Consider the following 13,037-nt stretch of genomic DNA (forward strand, 5'->3'; position numbering starts at 1 on the left):
GGGAAGAAGGTGCTAAGTAAGAATTACACAATTTCAAGAGTATATATAAACAATTAGATTGACTGCTGGTATTTTAAATGAGTTGCTTGTCTACGAGCAAAGTTCCCAATATTCTACTGGAGGAAATGAACCAAATCCATATGGACATTCTTATTATAAATGATGGTTCACAGGTGTTCCTCAAAGAGATAAATACAGTGCTCTGGATGAGCATAAGGAAAAAAAAGATCACTAAGAAGATAATTGCAGATTATGTAAAAAATATCTCCTGTAAAACATTAAGAGGAGAGTAATTCCCCCAAGAATTTGGTGAGATTCTCCAAACCAAGTCAGTATTGTCTCTCTTGTCAAGGTTTTTACTGGTTTCTATTTCAGCAACATTTCTCTTTGTGGGTTAGAATAAGATGAAGATTTTCAGTTTTCTTCATCATTTCATTTTTCTTTGGAAAGATAAAATTATCAGTAAAATGAGGTGTGAAAGTATTAATTTTCTGTTTTGGGGAGAGAGACAGAGAAAGAGAACTCCTATAGATGCCAGATAATTTAAATCCTCTCAACCTCAAATCTCCAGGTTTGTGATCTGTTTCCTAAATTCTTCCTCTATTTTCTCCTTCTATCCATAGGTCTATATAATCCACTCCCATGACAATATCAGTTCTCCTTCTGTTAATCTTCATCCAATGTTCCCCATCATGTTTCCTTCCTCTGGCACCTAGATTTCTTCGCACGAGTATGTATTCTTAATATACAGTGGTCCTCCAGTATTCCCTTCCTCTCCCTTTATATAGTCTAGTGTTTTTAATAGCATATATACCCTTCTAGAATCATACACTAATTATGGTTCCCATCCCAATAAGATATACCTGTAAAGTCAAAGTTAATTTTTAGTGTTAGGGTCTTTATTTCACCTTGCATGTGAAAATCGGCTATTCATATCCTTTGACAAGTTATCAATTGGGGAATGACTCATTCTTATAAATTTGGCTCAGTTCACTATACATTTGAGAAATGAGGCCTTTATATAAAAAAAACCACTTGATATAAACATTTTTTCTCAGTTTCCTGTTTTCCTTCTAATCTTTGCTACATTGGTTTTGTCTGTACAAAACCTCTTTAATTTAATGCAATCAAAATTATCCATTTTATATCCCATAATGCTCTATCTCTTGTTTGGTCATAAATTTATCTTCTGTTATCCATAGTTCTGATAGGCAAAATTTCCATGGCCCCCTAATTTGCATATGATGATGATATTTTTCTTCTTTACCATACTGTGGTAGAAGCAATGGCTGCCATGTAGGGTAGGCAAGTTTTTTCTTAACAAGTATCAAAACAACTTTTAATTGACTTGGGGGATTAGGGCTCAGGTCACTGACATGGCTTCTTGGTGGCCTAAATACAAAAGCTAGCCCATAAGAAGGCAGAAGTTGCTCTTTTCTCTCAGGTTTCTGACCAGTGGACCATCATTGCCAATCCAAAGGCAAAGAAGCTGTGCCCAACTGAATGGATACTGTATCTTTATTGAACATCCTCTGCTGGCTATGGCTAAGTAAAACTCCTTTTGTTAATGGTTAGATAGCTTATGAGTGTCTTTTTTTGTACCAACTAGAAACTTCAAGCATCAGACATGCATGAATCAGGTCTCACCAATAATATATAGTACTTCCTCTAGTCTATCACAATAACTTATATATGACAGGTGCTTAATAAAAGAATAAGTTCTGATAATTAGCAACCTTAATAGCTCAGTTAACCTTACTGAAAGGCCTTTACATGGGATGATCACAAGGCATAGTGCCAATGCAGTAATCAATAAGTCAACACATTTATTAGGCATCTACATCAGGTTTAAACACTATGGTAGGTTCTGGAAGGATACCACAGAGATAAACGTGTGGTATAGAAAAACAAAATCATAGAAGAATTTCATAACTTAAAGGAACCATAGACATTATTTAGGCTTAACTCTTAAGGATAATTAACATGGCTAAGGTTACAGACAATGCTTATAAAAATTCAGGGAAGGCAAAGATTGTTGTGAGCTGGGAAAGTCAGAGAAGGCATGATGGAGGAAATTGGTTTTGAATTGGACCTTGAAGGAAAAATAGAGCTTGATTTGGTGGAGAGGAGAAGGTCATTTTTTTAATTATGAGGGAATGCATCTGGCAGGATATATGGGAGAGGGCAGTGAGGAGATTAGCCTAATTGGAAAAGGTTGTATTTGGGGGTGGGAAGCACTAGGGAATAGTGGGATATTAATGGATTCTTTCCAAAAATATTTATTGAGTGCCTATTGTGCCTCAGGCTGAGATAGAAGGATAAAGTAAGGTAAGTAAAGAGGTCCAGTTGATAGAAATCATTGAACTCTTGGCAGTTTCTAGGGGTTTGCAGAATGCCATCCCACGTGCTGGCTATAGGATACTCTCACTACCCAAAGGAGCAAAAAGTCTGGGCTGTTCACTAGATTACTATAGAATCACAGAACCTTTGGGTTGGAAGGGACCTTTGATACCACTTACCAATAAGGCAAGTGCCTGATTGATACTCTTCAGCCATGGAAGCTAGACTTTTCCCCATCCTCAAACTCCTTAGCTCTCTTCTTTTGAATAATTTAAAAGTTTCTTCCCAGCCTTATTTTAACACTGCTGGCCTTGTAGCTTCCTTTGATCTATTCTGTGCTCTGTCAGAAGCTTCCGGGTGAAAGTTTTTCTACCCTAAGATCCCATTCTTCTTTCCCCCTTCCATAATTATGCTTAATACTCTTCCCTTTACCTGGAAGAACTATACTCAGAAAATGGCCTGATTAATTTATTTACTCTTTTTGTGTCAATAATAATAGATGACACTTATATGCTACTTTGCTTAATGTGCTCTCCTTACATTATCTCATTTGATCTTCACTCTCTACTTCAGCCCTTTAAGATTTACAAAGTGCAAGCATTATTATCCTCATTTTAAACATGGAAAAACTGAGGCACAACTGCATTATAATTATATAAGTCAATCAACAAACAATTCATTTCCTACCTGGCTGTTCTCCTGGACTTAACAATCTATAGAAACTCTTCTTTCTGCAAGATGAAATCAGCTCTGAAATTCATACCTCCTCAGTACCCCATACCTCTGGGCTCCTTCCTTCTTTTGATTGGAGAGGGGGGAGAATGGACATTGGAAAGCTCTTCCTAGGCCCTCTCCTATTTAATCAGGGCTTTCAGGGAATTCTGCTCATCATTTCCCATCGGTCTTCTCTCTTGGACTTCCTGATCTACAGATAGTTATTCTGCAACATGATTTTCATTCTGTAACTCAGCCCTCCTCAGATCATTTCCCACCCTGGTTATAGGTCTTCATCTTGTCCTTCCCCACAAATTTCCTCCCCGCAACTTTCTTCTTGTTATGTATTGTTTTCCTCCATTACATTGGGAGCTCCTTGAGAGCAGGGACTATCTTATGTCTTCTTTGTATCTCTGGTATCTAGTATAGTGCCTGACACATAATAGATTCTTAAGAAACCTTTATTGACTTTGATTCTGACATTTATTAAGCACCTATTATGTGGCAGGCGCTAAAGAATGACAAATGATAAATGTATCAGAATGGTATAAGTGAAGTGCTATGTGGGGTTAGAGGCCATTGATCACTAAGGAATCTGGGAAGGTTTCCTGAGATAACATTTGATTTGGACTTTAAATGATGGTAGGATAAAAACAACAATAACATTGAATTAACAAATAAAACCAGGAGTTGGTTTGTAAAAAAGCCAATAAAAACCATTGGCTAATACGACTTTTTAAAAGAGAGAAGAAAACCAGATCACTAGTACTAAAAATGAAAAAGGAATATCCATTAATTAAGATGAAATCAAAATAAGGAGCTATTTTGCCCAATTATATGCCAATAAATTTAAAATTTAAGTGAAATGGAAGATTACTTACAAAAATATAAACTGCCTAGATTAACAGAAGAAGAAATAGAATATCTAAATAAACTATTTAGACAAATAAATTGAATAGGCTATAAATGAGTTCCCTAAGAAAAAGCATCAAGACCAGATGGATTTACAAGTGAATTCTACCAGACAGTTAAAGATCAACTAATTCCAATATTAGATAAATTATTTGGAATAATAGACAAAGAAAGAGTCCTACCAAACTCCTTTTATGAAACAAAATGGTGCTGATACCTAAACCAGAGAAAACAAAAACAGAAAAAGAACATTATAAACCAATTTCACTACTGAATTTGGATGCAAAAATCCCAAATAAAATAATAACTAGGAAACTACAACAATATATCACAAAGATTATCCATTGTGACCAAGTGGAATTTATACTAGGAATGCAGGGATGATTTAACATAAGGAAAACTATTAACATAATTGATTATATCAATAAAAAAGTGACAGAGTCATGTGATTATACCACTAGATACAGAAAAAGTTTTTGACAACACCTGACACTCCTTCTTTTAAAAAAAATACTTGAAAGCATAGGTACAAATGGATTTTTCCTTAAAATGATAAGAAGCATCTATCTAAAACCATCAGCAAAAATTCTTTGTAATGGGGATAAGCTGGAAGCCTTCCCAATAAAATCAGGAGTAAAACAAAGATGCCTATTATCACCAGTGTGAGCAATAGCAATAAGAGAAGAAAAAGAAATTGAAGGAATAAGAATGGGCAATGAGGTAACAAAACTATCTCTTTTTACAGATGATAAGATGATATATCAGGAAAATCCTAGAGATTCAGCTGAAAAGCTGGTTGAAACAATAACTTTAGCAAAGTAGCAGGATATAAAATAAACCAACTTAAATCATTAGCATTTTTATATGTCACTAACAAAGCCCTGCAAGAAGAGATACTAAGAGATACCTCATTTAAAATAACCACAAACAGCATAAAATACCTGGGAGTATACCTGTCAAGACAAACCCAGGTACTAAATGAACATAATTATAAAGTACTTTTTATGCAAATAAAGTAAGATATAAGTAATTGGAGAAACATTGCTTGTTCATGGGTGGGCAGAGCCAATATAATAAAAAGGACAATTCTACCTAAACTAATCTACTTATTCAATGCCATCCCAATTAAATTACAAAAATTATTTTATTGAGCTAGACAATATAATAACAAAACTCATTTGGAATTACAAAAGGTCAAGAATATCAAAGGAATTAATGAAAAATGTAAAGGAAGAAGGTTTAGCAGTACCAGATCTTAAACTATATTTTAATATAGGCAATAATTACCAAAACTATCTAGTACTGACCAGGAAATAGAAAGGTGGATCAGTGGAACAGAGTAGACATACTATACACAGTAGTAAATGATTATAATAACTTTGTGTTTAACAAACCCAAAGATTTGAGCTTTTGGAATAAAAATTTATTATTTGGTAAAAAAATTGTTGGGAAAACTGGAAAGCAAGTGGGTGAAAATTGGGTATAGACCAATATCTTACACCATTTACCAAGATTAGGTCAAAATGGATACATGATCTAGATATAAAGGGAGACATAATAAGTAAACTAGAAGAGCATGGAATATATTACCTATCATACTTATAGATAGGAAAAGAATTTGTGAATAAACAAGAGATAGAGAGCATTGTGAGCTATAAAATGGTTAATCTTGATTACATTAAATTAAAAGGGTTTTGTACAAAGAAAACCAATGTAGCCAAGATTAGAAGGAAAACAGAAAATTGGGAAAAAAGTTTTATAGACAGTTTCTTGGATAAAGGTCTCCTATCTCAAATATACAGAAAACAGTGTCAAATTTGTAAGAATATCAGTCATTTCCCAATTAATAAGTGGCCAAAGGATATGAACAGGCAATTTTTTGATGAAGAAATCAAAGCTATATATTGTCATATAAAATGCTCTAAATCATTATTGATCAGATAAATACAAATTCATGATTCTACTAAGTCTTAAATTTTGTAATTTTTTTTTATCTACGAGGTCCTTAAAAAAGTTTTAATTAAAAAAAGAATTTAGGGTCATGTACTCTAAAGAATACTAAATAGGGGTCAGAGGACCTGGGTTCTAGGATCTTGCTACTTCTTTGATCCTAGGGAAGTCAATTTCTCTGTGCCTCAGTTTCCTCATTTGTAAATTTAGAGAATTGGGCTATGATCTTCTGAGGTTTCTTCTAGTTATATTTCCTATGAAGGGTTGATCAAGAGTATATTTTTAGAAGGGGAAGAGAAGGAGCATGAAGGCAGTAGCCACCTGGGAGTGGAGGAAGTGAAACAAGGTGGGAAGAAGTGACAATAAGACTGGAGGCATAGGAGGACCAGATTATTGAATGTCAAGAAACTTAATTTGAATTTAGTTGGCAATAGGGAACCACTGAATGTCGTTGAACCAAGGAATGATATGACCAGATCTATCCATAAAGAAGATAGATCGGGCCACAGTATGAAGGACAGGTTTTTGGGGGGTTGGGAAATGGCAAAGGGATAGAAGATGTATGAAAGAAGGATATTCCAGCTGCCTAGGCTAGTGGTCATAAGAGCCTGTACAAATAAAAGTTGAGATTTATGTACCATTTTACATACCTCATCTCATTTAATCCTCACAACTCTTTGAAATAGATACTGCAATTATTACTAGTCTCATGAAAGAGACGAGGAAACTCAATCTTAGAGAGGTTAAGTAACTCATTCCTGGTCCCACAGCCACTAAATGACAGAGACTGTATTTGAACCCAAGTCTATCTTGATTCCAAGTCCACTATGCTTCGGATGACACTACGCTATCCCACTCCATTATTCCTAACATGTTGACAATAAAAAGGATTAGATACAATGACTATCATGGACTAGAATTAAGAATTTATAGCCAATTAAATATGAGAAGTAAGGTAGAAGGAAAAGCCAAAGATAAGACTAAGGTGTCAAACATGGGAGAGTATATGAATTCTATTTTTTCACTATCAGAATTGGGAGAATCAAAAAATATATTTACTTTTGAATGAGTTCAGTTCAAGGTGTTGACGAAATATTTCATTTAGAAAGTTGAAAATTCATGTTTTGAGCTCAGAACAGAGGTTAGAGCTAGAAAGAAAAATATGAGAATCATCTGATATGCCTAGCAATAGGAATTGAAGATATGGGAGTGGATAAGATTGTGAAAGGAAAGATCACAGAGTAAGAAGAGAAGGACATAACCCTTGGGAATACTTCCTTTAAAGAGTTGGGAAGAACAACCAACAAAGATGGCAGAGCAGGAGTATTTAGAGAATATGGTATCCCAGAAATCAAAGGAAGAGCTTCCTCAAGAAAGTGGAAGTGATCAAAGAGGTGTGAGAAGAAAATAGGTTATGAGGAAGCAGACACATGAGATTTGGACTTTTTTCAAGATTTGTCATTGAAAGAGAAGAGAGAAATATGTTGTTAGTAGTGTGGGGCAAGACTTTCTGGATGAAACAGGACACCTCCAAACATTCTTTTCAGATGGGCATCACTTCCCACCCCAGCAACACTGCCTAGGTGGGGAATGTGAATTTTTCGTGAGATGAGTTACGGTGTAGAGAAGTCAAGAACCACTGACTTCAAGGTGGCAAGTAGGGTTACACTGCCACCTGGTGTCCAGTCACATGAGGCGGCATGAGTAATGATCTATATAACCAAAGGTGTATAGGAAGCAGCTAGATTTATCTCTGTAAATGGACAAACTCAGGAGGACTCTCATTCACTACACAACCAAATCATGTAGATCTCTATGATACCAGAAAGGTCTCGTATACATTATCTATTCTACTCCCTCTGAATCCCCATGAAGCAGCAGAAATAGAAGAAAAAGCACTAGATGGCAATCACATGGCTTGAGTATAGATCCTAACTTTGCTAATAACTTACTATGTGATCAGAGCAAGTCAGTTAACCTCCCTGGGTCTTGACTTCCTTGTCTATAAAATGTTGGACCTCTAAGTTTTGTGTAGCTTAAAATCTGATGATCATTGGAATCGAATCTATGATCTCTAAAATTCATTCTAGTTCTAAAGTCCATGATTCTATTCTATAATTTTTCCTACCCCACCCTCTTTCCAGCTGGGTAAGCTGAATCACCAAGAGTTGAAGTTATTTATTCAAAGTCTTATAGGGTCCTTTGGTTATGCAGGGCCTGCCCCTGATAAAATTATGATTGACAGATTTGACCATCCTTATTGTCACTTCTTTCCACCTTGTTTCACTTCCTTCCTCTACTCCCAGGTGGCTACTGCCTTCATGCTCCTCCTCTTCCTTTTCTAAAAATATACCTTGATCAACCCTTCATAGGAAATATAACTGGAAGAGACCTCAGAGGATCATAGCCCAATACTCTAAATTTACAAATGAGGAAACTGAGGCACAGAGATATTGACTTGCCTAGGATCAAAGAAGTAGCAAGATCCTAGAACCCAGGTCCTCTGACCCCTATGTAGTGTTCTTTAGAGTACATGACCCTAAATTCTTTTTTTAAATTGAAACTTTTTAAAGGAACTCATAGATAACAAAAAATATAAAATTGAAGATTTAGTAGAATCATGAATGGGGAATGATAACAGAAAAAGATACCTAAAATCATACTACAGGAAATATGTAGTACAATTCATTGAGAAGAACACAATTATTATATTATAAATTCTTATAGAATTTCAGAGACTCCCAATTTCCTACCATCCAAACATCAAATGGCTAAAGCATGTATTCAGTGACCTACAAGAAATCCAACTTTCCCATCACATCAAAAATTCAGCCCAAAGGAGCTACTTGCCTTATAAATGAGACCACATTCCTCTTGTTCTCATTAGGATACAAATTACCAATATGAATCTATGGGACCCTTCCCTGGGGAATTTTTATTTAACTAACTTCACTAATTAGGGAATTTGGGGCATAGGCAAGAAAGGGGAAGTATTGTCCTGGGGAAGGTAATCTCACTGTTCTCTGAAATTACTCCCAGGCAGGCAGTAATCAGCCCTTGGGAAGATATGTCGTTACCAAAACTCCTACTTGAGAAGTTAAAAAAAAAACAAAAAAACCCCCAAAACTCAACATTTCCTTTCTTTCCAAAGTCAGTTGCTATGGAAATACTCTGATGCTCTGACTTTACCCCTTACTATTCTCCCCAAGGTAATACCTACCCTCTGTTGGGTGAGAGAAGCTCAGTATGAATAAAAATTCTTCCCATTTCTGCCCCAAGTACCAACCATTCCCACCTTGTGCCACTTTCATTCTATACTTTCAGAGAAAGAAGATTCATGTTTTCAGTGCAGGGACAAGATATTTGTGTAACCCCACTAATATTTGAAAGTTGTCTCCCTTTTCAATTTTCCTGGTGCCATTCCCTCCCAACACCTGTTACAAGTATACTGGAGACTTTGAATTTTGAGTCTTTGCTAACAAATATTTTAGCAAAAATAATTATAGCACCTTTGTGCTATCAAGAGTGAAGTTTTCTGGTATTAAAAGTGTGTGCAATTGTTTGGCAACATGGCTAATATGGAAATATGATTTGCATGACTTCACATGTACAATTGATATATTGTTTGCCTTCTCAGTGAGTGGGAGAAGGGAAGGAGGGAGGGAGAAAATTTGGAACTCAAAATTTTAAAAAATGAATGCTAAAAATAAACAAACAACTTTTTAAAGTGTGTGCATTTAGAGGAGAAAAAATAGTATCAAGGAGCATCTCCACAGTGTATTGATTGTACTAAGTTGCAGCCTGCCTTGCCTTTGCCTAGTTCTGGTTCTGCATGCCCCATACAGGTAATTCATATCTAGCAAGTACATTATTCAGTGTTACCCTTATAGGATAGACATCTAATTTTTCTGCAGTTGGTTCAAATGTTTTATAGATAGGGGTAGTACAGGCAGGCCAGAAAGTCAGGGATGAGGGCTTTTGGCATTATGGGGTGAGAGGAAATGGGAAACACAGCCTGCCTCAGCATAGGCAAGATGGACTAATTTTTTAAAAACCAGAGTGTTCTGATTCAAATGACTTCCAGAAGTTTTCTCTTTCTTCCTTTACCCTTACAATCCCCTTTCCCTCAACGTCTCATGGTCCAAAGGGTGAATGAGTTGAAAGAGGCAGGGGGTGTACTAGCAAGAGGGTTTGACTTGGAATCAAGAGACCTAGGCTCAAATCTTAGATTCCATGATAGCTGTGTGACCATGGCTATTATGTAGCCTCTTTGAATCTCTGTTTCCTTATCTTCAAACCCAGGGTAATAATATTCGCATAATCTAATTCATGAAAATATTATGGGGAAACGATATACAAATGTGGGTTGTCATTATATATGAAATTCCATTATTAGAGACTCATTCCTTTGGCTCATTTGTCTTTAAAGTTTCCCTATCATTCATTTATTCAGTCAACAAACATTCTTTGAATGACTACAAAGAGGTGTGCTGGATCTGGATAGCTCATGAGGGCTCTCAGTAGAAGATTATTAAATTTCCAGCGTGGGTATTTACATCCAGGAAATTGGCAAATGCTACAAATCAGGGCTTGATGTATTGTTTTGTTGATTGTCTAGACTTAAAGTGATAGAGAAAAAGTTAACAATGCAGATTGAACTTTAAAATGTGCTATGAATACATTTCCCCCCAGAGAGTTGGTCATTAAACATTTACCAACATACCCCTGCCTACAAATGTGCAAGGGACTATGCTACCAGCTGAGGATAAAAAAATAAAAGAAGAGAAGATTCTATCCTTAATTAGCTTATAATCTAGTAGCACAAATGAGGCACGTTAACATAATACTATGAAGACTTAGAACTCCATCATTAACTAGCTATGTTATAATCTCTTTATGTCTTTATACCTCAGTTTTCTCATTTGTGAAATGATCATGTAGGACTAGATGATTTCTAGAGTCCCTTCTAGTGACGGACTGGAGCTGGCTCATGCAGACTCAGAAGAACAGATTGTTAAATTTTCAGTGTGAGCATTTAAAACTTGGAAATGAGAAAGTACCATAAATCAGAGCCTGATTTATCATTCTCTTGATTATCCAGATTTAAGAAATGGAGACATTAATAACGTAAATTAAACTTAGAAGTGTGTTGAATGTACATTTTTTTCAAGAGAGTCACTCCTAAATATTTACCGGTATATACCTGCCTCCAGCCATATGATTCTAACATGTATATATGTATATACATATATGCATATATGTATGTATAGGTAGGCAAATGTTTGTATATACATGCAGGTGTGAACACACATATATTAATATACGTATATACAATTAATATATACATGCATGCATACATACACACGCATGTATACACACATGTGTATATGCAGGCAAATGTTTAAGGAATAAATTATAGGTGTACTGAGTAGAAAGAGACTATTTTCTGTTGGTACTATCTTATCAATAAACTCCAATGTCTCTCTATTACCTCTGGAATCAAATACAAATTCCTCTGTTTGACATTTGAAGCCCTTTCCAACCTGGCTCCAATCTACCCTTTGTAGTAGCAATTTGGATTTGAAGATCTTTCCCACCCATTAATAGGTCACGTGACCTGCTTACATCACAGGAAGCCTAAGACATATATGGTGGCAGGAGCTTCCTGACAGGAAAAGGAAGTTATGTCACAGGAAATGCTGAGAGAGACAGAGAGAGCAGGTATGGCTGCTAATGGCCGCCTTGGCGATTGTTAGAACTGAACAGGCTGACTTAGCCATACTGTGAGTTTGTCTTTGGGAAGACCCCAGCAGGGGGTCGGAGAGATTTTGGGATGGCGAGGCTCCAGGCTGTTATACGGTATTTTAAGTTCCTTGCTGTTATGATAAAGTGGGCTGACTGGCTGTGGGAGCTGAACATTTGGTTATGTGATATGATTTTCTGGTGTCTGAATAAATGTTACACTTCTTTTACCTTTTTTATGGAGAGTCTTTCATACCTTGAGATACAGAACTACATAGCTATATTCATGATTATCATTGATGTTGTGTTTATTGCCTTACTGTTACACCCTTCCAGCCTTATTTTACATTCTTAGCCCTTTATTCACTCTGTGGTCCAATCAAACTGGTCTTCTTGCTAATATTCACATATGACATTACATGTCCTGCAATAGCTATTGCCCACGTCTGGAATGCACTCACTCCCTCTCTCTGCCTCTCAAAATTCCTAGTTTCCTTCAAATCTCAGTTCCCTTCTACATGAAGTAGAAGGTGGTACTTGTAACACCTTCTACATGAAGATGTTACTTATCTCCCCAGCTGCCAGTGCTTCCCCCCTAAAATTACCCTGTACTTATTTTGTATTTAGTATATATATGCATATGGCATTATATATGGCATAAGATATATGTATATACTACATACATATATACATACATACACACTTACATACTTACACACATACACATATACCTCACCTTCCCCAATAAAATGTAAACTCCTTGAGGGCAGGGACTGTTTAATTTTTGCCTTTGTATCCCTAGAACTTAGCAAAGTGCCTAGAACATAATAGAAGCTTAATAAATATTTGTTGAATGATTGATCTCATAACAACCCTGTGAGGTAGGTACTATTGTTATCCCTGTTTTACAAATGAGGAAACTGAGGCAGACAGGTTAAGTGACTTGCCCAGGGTCATACAGCTAGTAAGAATCTGGGGACTCTTATCTACTGAGCCAGTATATACATGTTGCTGCCAAGCCAGATACCATTGAGAAAAGTGAGTACAACATGTGGAGAATATTAGTAAGGGAGGGCCAGTAATTCAGAGATAACACTCAAGAAGAGAGCCAGGAGTAAAGTTAATGGCCTCTGATGTTTATTATAAATGCACAAACTACAGGTAATAAGCAAGGTGGATTTAGAACTCTAAATGCATGTGGGCAAATTCAGTCTCATCAGAAGCACAAAGACTTGGTGGGATGGAACTCATGTGTGGAATATGGCTACTATGCTATGCAAAATGAAAAATATAACAAAAAGGAATAGCAGAGCTGCGTACATAGTATTTTAAGAAGATATACTCCTGAGAGGAAATCAAGGAATCAGAAAGGGGACTAG

The sequence above is a fragment of the Trichosurus vulpecula genome, chromosome 8 (genome assembly GCF_011100635.1).
Source record: "Trichosurus vulpecula isolate mTriVul1 chromosome 8, mTriVul1.pri, whole genome shotgun sequence".
Classification (NCBI taxonomy): Eukaryota; Metazoa; Chordata; class Mammalia; order Diprotodontia; family Phalangeridae; genus Trichosurus; species Trichosurus vulpecula.